The 12,478-nt window shown below is 39.2% G+C and overlaps 1 protein-coding gene across 3 annotated transcripts in view; it reads left to right on the top strand.

The window, feature by feature from the left end:
* Window positions 1-12,478, top strand: part of filip1l (filamin A interacting protein 1-like) — a 46,572-nt gene that overhangs the window by 24,847 nt on the left and 9,247 nt on the right. The window contains exon 1 of one of the 3 annotated variants that reach the window (XM_046059031.1): window positions 7,664-7,789. The exons of the other annotated variants lie outside the window; for them this stretch is intronic. The gene's annotated coding sequence lies outside the window, so the exon portion shown is untranslated. Of the gene's footprint in view, window positions 1-7,663; window positions 7,790-12,478 lie in introns of those variants that run through there. 3 annotated transcript variants of the gene reach the window in all.

Genomic DNA, 12,478 nt, shown 5'->3' on the forward strand with positions numbered 1-12,478 from the left:
TGCCAGCTGCCTGCTCTCATTGGCTAGATGTGGATGTCGAGTCGGTCGACTCCTCCAGATATTTGGTATGCTAGATATCTGGCTGGTGTCTGCGATGTGTCACCAATGCGTCAGGGAGCCATTTTGATGCGTCGTTGAGTAGTTCACACATAACAACTGGCAGCCGCCGATCGATTGCTGATTTACCCCTGATCAAAGGCTGACGGTCACTGACTGGCAAATAGGGCTTAAAAGCGTGTAGTGTGAACTAGGCTGTATGGGTGCTGTATGGGTTATGATTTTATCAAGATAGTCTATGATTTAATTGTTGAACTAATGTCTGTGTATTATATTGATACTTCTTATGTTTTATATTTTTTCTTTGTAAAGCACTTTGGTCAACGTTTGTTGTCTTTAAATGTGCTATATAAATAAACATATCAGAAATATCAGTGAGGCCCTGTGATGGACTGACGACCTGTCCAGGGTGTACCCTGCCTTAAGCGGTTGACGATGGATGGATGACAGACTAAAGGACGTGTCTCAAATAGTCATTTTGCTTGATTTGCTGCACATTTCCATTTGCCAACATTGTCTCATACAAATGATGCCTAAATAGTCCACATTTACCCCAAATAACGTTGTGTTGACAAACCTCGTAACAAACTAACTAAGGTTAAGGTTAGTAAAGACTGTAATGTCTCAGGTCACTGCAGACTTTTGCTTTATCAAACCAAAATCATGATCTATCCATAACTTTACCCAAGTGCTGCCAGTGCCTAAATATAACTATACAAACATTTAATAATAATAATAAGTGTTAACTCTTAGTAGTGTACAAACAGACATTGTATTGAAAGATCGGATATTTTGGCGGAAAACAAATTAATTACGCCTTCAGTAAACATTTCACTGATGCATACACATAATGACTTCTGTGTTTGCTTTCTAGGATCTTTAATGTACAGGCAGCAGATGCCACGATCTTGCCATAGTGTACATGGTATGGTTGATGTGTGGCCCCCGGGGCTTTGAAATCCACCACCTCTGTGCAAACAGCGATCGGAACATCCTCCTTAAGTGTTTGCGATTTACATCAAAGTCCAAAGTGCTGCAGGGGTAATGATTATCAGCTGTACCAATTGAGGGCAGCAGACGCCTACCCTGTCGAGTACATAGACACACAGACACACAGACACACAGACACACAACACAGACACACACACACACACACACACACACACACACACACACACACACACACACACACACGTGCCCACACCTCATTTACGTTCTCACTAAAACTGTGATCCTTTGTTAGGCAATAGCTGTTGTTAGTCTGTAAATTACAGCCTGTCTGCCTGGTGCAACCCTTCAATCTGAAGTTGCACGATTGATTCCTGCCTATAATCTTATATCACTATGTGTTAGGATGACGTGTTTCGTTCGTTATGCAGTCGGGTATACAGAACTATTTGAACGCTGCTGGTAAGAAAGAACTATCAAGAACTACAGTAGAAAAGATGGGCTGTGCTGTACCTCTACCATGATATGGTTTGTCCTTGTTACTGTTATTAACAGGTGTTATCAAATTCATTTCACCAGAAATGAGGCATCATGGACTTAAGTTAAAAAAGACGAGCACTCTATGGGTTTCGTGAGTTTGCATAAGACTGGGAAATCCAAGTTATGTAACAGCGCAACTGAGTTGTGGAGACAGATAGAGACATTCAGGCTCTAAGAGAACATCAAAGTTAAATTTATTGTCAGCATTAGAAGCAAACTTCAATATAGGAAACATTTGTGAGTGACAAATATCAAAAAAGAGGGTCAAAAAGGTCATCTCCAGAGACACACAAATACATGTTTGTACACACTTCTTGTGCCAGGAACAGACATGGGGTGCTCAGACTGAAATAGCTTAAGATAGAATAAAAACATAATATAATAGCATTAGAAAAACAAATGAAATCATGAAGACAATGCAATAAAGAAAAAATAAAGAATGCAGGTTAAAGAGGGATAACACAAACACAGATGAATCAAGTCCACTATTGTTAAAACTATTTCGACCCTACAACATGTCATCACAACAACAAACAAAGGTTCTTCAGCCAGAGAATGGCCGTAAAAATGGATTTTGGCCATAAAAGGCCAGCTAACGTCCACAATAGGGTTTTTTAGCCTGGCAATCAAAATCACGTTCCATTTTAACAGCGAAGCCCATCCTGAGCCCAAGCTGAGATCAGAAAACAGAGACAGACAAAAAAACAGAGGTGGTGGATGGAGAGAGGCAAGAGAGGGGGACAAGAGATAAACAGACAGACAGAGGAATGTGGAGAGAAAGTCTTGGGTGGATAAAAAGAATGAAAGAATTCTAGCGAGAGAGAGATACACCGGGGTGGGGGACACATACGTATTTGATTACAAGCCGATGATGTCATGTTTGTATGTCAGGTAATCAGCCCCTGGGCTGTGTGTATCGCACAAGCATGTGTGTGTGAAACAGCGCTGAGTGTACGGGGCAAGACCAGGCCTCGTCTACAGAATTCACACCACACACAGAATCACACTCAGTCGAGCGGGTGAGTGTGCGCCTTTGTCTCTGACTTTGTCTGGTTCTACTGCATGCAGATGGCTGATCAGAGCCTTAACTCACACATATTGCATCACACAGACATGCATTCACTCCTGCAGCACTCAGCTCTGCGATATCTCTTGTTTCCATCTGGTTTGGACATTAATGGTTTTATCAGATTCATGCAAGATATCATGTGCCAGCCAGTGCACATACACACACGCACACACACACATACACAGACACATAAATGTGCACTAGGCTCTAACACAGGTGTCTTTTTCTGCACGCATTTGACACACTTTAATGCGCTCATATGACAACTGTACTTTTTATCACGTTTGGTCCGAGACTCTGTAAGTAACAGAATCAAGGATATCCCATATCATGTGTTTACTTGCATAACCTTAAAAAGTAGAAGCCAAGTGTTTGAGGTTTAAGAGGGCATTGGGACCAAATATAGTCCCTTGCATTTGTGTCATCATGTTGCTACAGGAAGAGGCGAGAAAATGAAAGTTCGAGTAATAAGTTAAATTTCCATCCAAATGTAATGCTAATTTGAACAGAATTTCCAGAAAATTGTCAAAAGGATAGACAAATTAATATGTTTCTACTTAAAGTGAAAATGATTTGGAAAATGTGATGGAAATCTGGCACTGTTTGTTTAATATAAGTTACATTCTCCTCACCGCTCCATACAGATCTGGTTTTTTTTTTAGTTCATTCTGAAAAAACAGATCTTTCATTTCTTCAGCTGAGCAGAAGCTTGAGTCAGGCTTTACGTATGTCCTGATTCAAAGTTAAGATACCAATAGTAGACATAGGGGGGAGAGAGGGGTATGACATGCAACACAGTTCCCAAGTCAGAATCAAACTAGAAACTTTGCAATTATATGGTAGGCATCTTAACCACTAGGCCGCAAGGCGGATTTTTTTGACACAGCCTTAAAGGGCAGGTCCCAGTTGGAAATAGACTACTTCAGTAATGGCAAATCGACTATGACTTTGTATAGCAGATAAATCCTTTAATTCATCTGTTTAGCTCATGTTTTGCCATTTGTTCACTCTTCCAAGAAGTTTTAGCTCAGAGGAACATGGCAACATATTGAAATGCCGGAAGACCATGCCTCGGGATTTAACAACTGCCTGGCCGAACCGCACGTTACTCATGCAAACCAAATCCAAAACCTCCACATTCTTTTGTTTATTGTCAGTACTACAGTCATTCCGTAGAGGTTACATAATACATCATCCCCCCACTATTTGTCATTTGGCAGAAGCTTGTCACAGCAAACATGTTTGTGTGGCCTGATCTTGTGTTTGATCCCTGACATCTGTTTCAAGTGAACAGTACTCAGGGCCCCGAATATGTCCAAATCCAGAAATAGAATCTAATTTTGGATGACCGAATTGTTTGTTCCAAGAACAAACAGTTTCTTGCAAGGAAATGGGAGAGAACACAAAACTAAAATACATCATAGTTTTGAGCTGAAGCTCAGTGGGCATTTGTTGGACTCTGTGACACTGAGTCTGCAGATTGTGAAATATTGTGTGTTAAACTGCCTGAAATCAATCCTGCTTTACTAAAGTGTGCACTACAGTTCCCCAATTCCCAGGGCCTTGTGACAAAGTATTACAAAACTACTTTAAAGACTTCTGTAAAAAGTCTCTCTCAGCAATCAAGTTGTCACACTTTCAAGTGGAGTTTCTTTGAGGGGCAAGATTTCAGTCTCAGTAGTGAGCTCATCCATGTCATTCTCGTTGTGCTCACAACTCCTACAACCTCTGATCCCCTGGCCTTTAGCTGTCAACAACACATATGACAATTACCATATGGCTCTTAAAGACAACCCCATCACATTGTTCAATGTATTGAATAACAATTTAACACAAGCAGTATTCTATAAACCAAATCAAATTTGGTGTGTTGGCACACATCTCATGGAGACTTCCTGACCAAAAACAAATGCTATCTTTGGCTCCTAATGGCGCTGTATGCACAAGCAGGCCATCCAAACCTTTTCACATAGCCTCATTTATTATCGTCCAACAACAGTCTCCTCCAATAGGTCGAAAATGCTGTGATTAATTGCATTTTTTTTTTTTTTTTTACATAAGTCATTGGGCCACATGTTTTAAGTTTACCTCTCTTTAGGAACTTGAGAGTCGTGTCTGGCTAAAGCTGTGACTCACACAAGCTGCTCCATCTGCCACTCAGTGAATAAAATTCAAGTTACAATGTGTATGCTGGCATTTCGTGTATTTGTCAGCATTTTGAGCTGATCTAATTAAATCTTTCCTGGGGTAAACTGTACTGGCCAGAGATGGAAGGTTTCTGTTTTACATTTCTGCGCTTCAAGTCGTCCAAAAGTTGTTTTGGATGGTTAGTAGATGCTTGTGGATTTCCAGCTGACTTAATCTGAATACCAGCCTGGTTTCCTATCATTATTTTAAGTTTGATGTTTAATTACATCCTTTAAAGCTGGAAATTAATTATAATACAAAGGTGACAACCAATAATTAATGCTGTGTTGTGTTTGGCAAATGTTCAGTTGAGGGGAACAGGTCATGAAGTCAGGTAGGATGAGGTGCGTTGATTGACCACTTATACGTGTTTAACCTATGTCATTCTATTGATGTATGCAGTGTTTGTATATTTACAGTTGAATCCTGCCTAATGCAACTTTAAATTAATCCAGAAAACCTCTGCATCCCTCAGCTTGGTTGGCTAAGCTCTTAACATTTAGTAACTGTGACCTCAGCCATTGTGAAGTCATGACATATTTTATTCAGAGAGCAGGAGACAGGAAGAGTCTTGCCCTTGTTATTTGGCCGCACGGCTGGACTCTAACGTTAACGTATTGCCTGAAGGCAGATAGTGACAGAATAAAGTTTTTACAGACCTATTCAAATGTGACTAATTTACTGTCTTATTGCATGTCATGCATTGCTGCCTTACACCAAAGATGAGCTCATACTGGTCTTGCACAGTCAGGAAGTACTTTTGTCACTACTTGAGTTGCCCAAATGTTTCTGCACCACGCATTGTCACCAGTCCCACTGTTTGAATAAACAGAGCACATTTTTCTCAGGACAATAGAGACATTGAGCTAACCTCCCTGAACAATCTCTATAAAATTAGCTCTCATTTTATGACAATAGATGACGCACAATGTTAACACTTTTCAAAGATGGATTTAGTCACCAGGTATAGTATGAGAAATGAATTGTAATGAGTTAGGTAAGAGCAATCTGATAATGATGGTAAATACTAAGGCATTGTGAACTGAACAATGCACCACTGACAAAGAGCAATGTGTGCTGGCTTAAGCCACAATTACACTGCTGCATGAAAATACATTATTTTGTTTGTGGAGCTATCAGTGTAAAGCCACATTTACACACACAGGTAAGATGTATAACTACCCAACCCTCACCTTAGATATTCTCACGATGTGGCTGCAAGATGCACTGTAGAAGTGCAATTTTGAGGAACCTGTACCATTATGCCACGGTATTTCAGGGGGAAAATTCGACATTTTACTCAATTGCATTTGTTTGATCTCTCTGGTAACTTATTACTTAGCAGATTAACATTTTATTAACACAAAACGTGATCATTTTATAAAAATTATGATGCATTGTCATAGACTAGGTAAGTTAAAATTAGATCCATTATAACTAACCTGCAACAAGAGCTAATTACATGTTAAGGTATTATTAAAGGGAATAGTTTAAGAGAATTAAGTGTACTCACTTTCTTGAACGTTAGATGAGAATGTCGATGCCGCCGGGGGCGGCTGTGGCTCAGGAGGTAGAGCGGGTTGGCCGTTAATTGGAAGGTCGGCGGTTTAATCCCTGGCTCCCCCTGGTTGCGTGTCGAAGTGTCCTTGGGCAAGATACTGAACCCCCGATTTGCCCCTATTCCGCCAGTGTATGAATGAGTGTGAATGTTAGTTTCCGTTTGAGCACTTAGGCTCAGTGTATGAATGTGTTTGACTGGTGAATGCGCAAAAGCGCTTTGAGTGGTCGAAAAGACTAGAAAGGCGCTATACAAATACGCAGCATTTACATTTACATTACACTCTCATATCTGTCTGTTAGTTATGAAGGTGGACCTAGGACAAAAGTTAGCTTAGCTTAGCATAAAGACTGTTAACACCCCAAAGTAACTGTATGGATAAAACAAACTACACTGAACAAAATTATAAACGCAACACTTTTGTTTTTCTTTAGGGTTTTTTTTAAACATTCTGTTATTTCAACTTTTGCTTGATAGGGATCTGAATACTTCTTCCATTACTGATGTATACTAACATAATGTACCAAATCTCGCTGTAAGGACTTTCATGGTATAAATGTAGCCTGTGTAAGGGATCATGCTGAGAGAAAAGATGAATTCCTGGCAACTAAATCAGCAACTGTATGCACCAAAACAACACCCCTATAGCACACTAGCAGTGTTAGCATTTCTCAGTAAGACTAAGACGTAATGCCACCAGACAGCTAGAAGCTAGTAGCCCTCCGTCATTTCAATGAGGAATGGTATTGCTAACAAACCATTTCAGTGAAACTGTCAAAATGTCAGCTCCTCTTGGGTGTGGGCTGTGAATAAACATTTCACAAGTCAAAGATGTGTTACATGACTTGTCTTGTTCTTCAGCATTGGTCTCAATTTCAAATCCTCATCCAAGAATTTCTTATTAAATTTGCAAGCCGATTCTCTTTTACTCCCACCTTGGCTGAATAAATGACTTATGTTGACAAGAGCCAGAAAGAAACAGTGTAACTCGAACTCCTTGTCTCTCTTCACCTACTGCCCTGCCCCCGGAGCAGTGACAGACCAGGCAGATATTTCACACATTACATACGTCAAGAAAAACCTTTCCCTCTTCTCTGCCACATGCTTTCATTAAACAGCTACTTTAGGAGGCTCGCTCAAACACTAAGACTCGGCACACACGTGTACACACCACACAGTCACACATAGGAGCAAGCACACCCCCTTCTTGCGAGCCTCTGCAATGCAAAGCTCCATATAAGGACATGTTGATGATGTAATGGTCCATAGGCAGGGAGCACATCCCTTATTGTTTGGTCTGACTGCAGGAATGCCCACATTACGGCTACTAAGAGAGTGAGACACACACAGAGAGGAAGAGTTGAGGGTCGGGTGTTGTACAGCAAGATAATGAGCTTATGGCAGTGAAGCTGGGAAAGTCTTTGGCACAGGTAGGCACAACAAATATTAAAAACTCTGAATTTTGGGGAAAAAACTTTTTAAAAAGTTGACGAACTCTCGATTGGCTTGGAGAAGTACAGATGTTCAGTGTAGCATCATTTCATGCTGGTGTTCTTTGTAATACTAAGTTTAATAATGTGTGTTTTTAATAATACTTCTTTTTGGCTTTAGCGTTCCTATCGTTGGTGTAGTTACTTCTGAAATGTTTGAGGATCATATCTTTAAAACAACTAATCTGTAGAATAATGTTTTTCAAGTCAGCAAAAGCAAACATTTCAAACGTTCCTCATAGTATTTAATGTGAAGAAGCTTTAAATTATTTTAAAAAATGTTTCAATGATAAATAAACTGTAGTGGGAACTTCATTAATGTCTCTAAGCGAGGGACTGTATCATATCAGTTTAATTTCACATTGAACCAAATTTTACATATCTGTAAAGGAATGCTGAAACATATTTTGATTTATTAATAAGAAACGGAGGGAGCAGCTATTCTAACGTGCCGAGGAGTACGGCTCAACTATTTAGACAGTAATGAGGCTTGAATCTCAGTCTTGCTGGAAAGTCGAGTTAAACATGTCACATGCCCTGCTACTTAACTGTGCACAAATCTGTCAGGGTAAGGTAATTGTAGTAATACTGACAACTTAGTTTCGCACGCACAAAATACCAATAATAAGTAGTACAAGGATCATGGCACCCCATGTGCATAGTAGAGAAAAATGACGAAGAGATACAATTAGACTACACATATTCTGTGATTATACTATTATGATTTATATATAATAAATAAACATATAAATATAATATAAATATTTTTTTCCCATACTGACTGTGGTTGAGGAAATCAAGATGGAAATCTAAATTTCAAAATAATATATGGAAATAATAACTCCTACTTAGATTACTGCAAGCATGAACGTTTAATTACATTAACTGCACCAATATACATGAATTTAGGAGTCATCTCAATAACTTCTTTGTATTAAACAGCAGCTTTGTTTTAAGGAAGGAAAGAATTACCTGTGGTGTTAAAATATAGCAGCAACATTTCCATTTTATATATATATATATATTTAGCATTTTGGACTCACAAAAAAGAAAATTGTTGCAGGTAAGTCACATCTAGGTCTCTTTTGGTAACACGCCACTCCATTAACCATATTACCACTACCAGGAAGTTAATAAGTATCAGAGCTACATATTTTACACATGTTGATTGCACTCTGGGGGCATATCACTTAGCCTGTGCGGACTTTAAATACAGTCCATGCACTTCATCAATCAGCGTCCCCCTTCAAACTCTGTCCCACATGAGGCATCCGGCCTGCCATCTACAATTCTGTTAAAGCGGAGGTGGTTGTGTGTGAATGCATAGGATATATCGGTCTTTACATACATGACCAAATCACTTGTGGTTAGGGAATGGCAGAGCAGTCCTGACATATGGAACGTGTAACACAGCTTTAAGCAGCGGGTGAGCCACAGTTTCCAGCTTCAGGAGCCACGTAAAGAGAGGGAAGCCCTCTGTAAAGCTGTAATGGTGTGCTGGTGTGGCTAGTTGTGACTGCACCCAACTGGATGTTTCCTTTTGTTTTTCTAAATGGCATTTATGTTGCTTACATTTGAGGGAAAGTCAGAAACAATCCTGTAAAGTTAAGATATCTCACTTTAGCACCCTAACCCACCAAATGACTCGGTGCAGCCCTTTTTCCATGACACATTAATGACCTGCGGTGGTGGTCATGTATCCGTTTTTAGGTACAGGCTGCAGAGTGGGTGGTAAGGTGTCTTGTAATGTTGATAGCCATGAAACTGTTTATGCCATTAGCTTTATGTGGAGCACTTTACAATATATTCCTCCAAAATAATGTTGTTTCAAGCTGTATGGATGTGTGCATAAAAGGGCTGAGATAAAACATGATGGGGATGGAAATGTGGATAAATGCTATGTGGAACAGAAATATTTATGTGTTCCCTGGATGTATATGGCAACTGCCTCTACTGACGTATATCAGATTGCGAAAGCTGGTCAGTTGAGCTACTACTAATCATTAAAGTTTGTTTTCTAACATTAGTTAGGGGTCAGCTGCAGGATAATATTTTTTGACCAAAGGTCACCCATCTTTTGTCCCCCCAACTATATAAAATGCAGGCTTGCAAGTCTGCACTACATTATATCTAACAACAAAAATGGTCTCAGATGTGGCTCTGTTGGCAAAACACACTTATCTATGTGTGTGCCCTTGATGAGAAAAAGTTCAGGAACAAGTGATCTGGATAAACATTTCCTTATCTACCACAAAGTGCATCGGGAATACAGCAATATAGTCCCATTAAGACATAAGTGATATCATTGGTCTGAGGCGAGCTGTGTATTTTGGGCATAGGAGCCATGCAGTTTCCTCCCAGGATTTGCTTTTATTAGCGCAAATATAACCCTTGTGTCAGTATACAGGATTAATACCCAGTTAAGGACAACAAACAAGAGTTTCCAGTCATACAAGTAAACAAAGCAACAAAGTTCTTTCTATTTTGGCTGATGACATCACGAGAAAAACAGTGGGGACTGAGATAAGAGTTTGAATAAACAGTGATTACAGGCCGCAGGCTAGTTTGCAAGAGATATGTCTGCTTGTTTCACTTAGCAACCCAGTGTTTCTACATACAAAGTCCATTAGGAAAAAAAAGTAATATTCAACACATGTATGTTTCTAGATAAGGTGGGCGTACTTCCTTGCGTGACATTCTTATCCAGAGTCCTTGAAAAAAGTATGAAAGATGATTAACATATTTTATCAACACTTCTAGCAGCCAGATTATAACAAGGTCAAACTTTATGTCAGCAAAGCTAGTCCAAAAAAAGAAGAATCGGAGCACCTGGAACACTCACACAGTCTGTAAAATAAAAAGGGATCAACAAAAACATTTGTCAAGTACTCGAATCCTTTTTTATCAAAAGTAGCAATACCACTGTGCAGAAATACTCTTTCATAAGTAAAAGTCACATACTCAAAATTTTACTTAAGTAAAAGTACATAAGTAAGCATAAAAATACACCTCAAGTACCAAAAAAAAAAAAGTACTTATTATGCATAATGGCCCATATAATTATTGAACATTCTTTCTGCAGGTAGCTGGCAATGGGGCTTACTTAATCATTTATTCTTTATTACTTACTGTATTTTGTGTTAATAGTCTGATTCTGCAATGCAACTAGTAAATAAAGTTGTTAAATACATGCAGTGGAGTGAAAAGTACACTATTTGCCCTAAAATGTTCCTCAAATTTGTACTTGAGTAAGTGTACTTATTAACTTTTCATCAGTGCAAAATGTTAACTGTTATGGCAGAAAATTTTGTCCTCTTACATTTAATCTTTTATGTATGTTCTTTTACTATTATTACTATTATGTATTGTGTTTTATCCTTAGTGACTGTCTTAGGAGACAGAACCTCTGGTCCAGCTGATTTGTGTTGTAGTACTTCTCTGTTTATTCTCTTTTGTTAAATAAATTCTTCAAAGACAACGGTTTGTTGTAACTCAATTATTTGCTCAGCCCCTCACCAGGAATATAATTTCCACGATATTAACAACCAACAGAGGCTGTGTCATCATTTTGTCCCAAAGTTGCTCGGACTATACCCTGGTTAAATGGCACATCCTTTTGGGAAATGCACTTTTAGTTTTAACGGGATCCAGTTTACATAAAATAAAGTTTACAGCATTATTCATAATAATAGTGTATTTGCTTCTTGAAACGTTGCCATAAAACAAACCAACATCTCCAATCCATCAAAACCACACTCACAAATTATTATCCAAATCCTATTTTTGTGTGTTTGGTCTACATCTAATTGCAACACATGTGTCCAGTCACATGTGTCCCTCTACCTGCTCCCAACCCTTTAGCAGCTACTGAAAAAAGAAACGACACGCACTCTACTGCTGAGAAGTGACCCGCCCTACCACACTTACATCATGACCCACAACCCAAGTATACATGTGGAATTAGTGATCTCTGAGAGTGTGTGTTTGTGTGAGTGGGGGGATTTCTGTATAAACTCTGTGAGACTGTAATTGCCTTTGGGAGCAGGGGGAATTCCTTTAAATGTATAAGAAGAAAAAAAAACCCAAGGAGGGTAGGTGGTGGTGGTTTTGGTAAGGGGGAGGAGAGCTGGTAGTAGAGGAACCCCTTAATTAAACAATTGTTCCATGCCAGTGGGCCATCTGTGTGGAAATGCCTGGCAGCTGCACACACAGCAGTCATAACATACCTTCCCCAGGGTCTGTAGGCACACTGGCCTGGTGATGTATGCATGTGCCAGACACACTGACCCCGGCTACGCACTATACTAAAAGCAAGTGGCACACATACAATGTACCTTGACATCATTCGAGTAATTTGTACCACATCTGGATAGTTGTTGAAGTAGTTGAAATATAAATAGCACATATTTTCACCTTTCTAATTGACATTTTACTTTACTGCCTTTGATTTTTGTAGTCTATAGTGGTGAATTTCAACAGTAAGTACTCTACACTTTAATACATAGTTGATGTTTAATGAAAGATACACTAAAAGCACTGCAGTAGATTACCAACAAAGAACAGCAGCTAAATCAAAGAACATCCTGATAGGAAACATCCACATTATTGTACACTATTGCTCATCTTATA

This window comes from Micropterus dolomieu, linkage group LG01, assembly GCF_021292245.1.
Source record: "Micropterus dolomieu isolate WLL.071019.BEF.003 ecotype Adirondacks linkage group LG01, ASM2129224v1, whole genome shotgun sequence".
Taxonomy (NCBI): Eukaryota; Metazoa; Chordata; class Actinopteri; order Centrarchiformes; family Centrarchidae; genus Micropterus; species Micropterus dolomieu.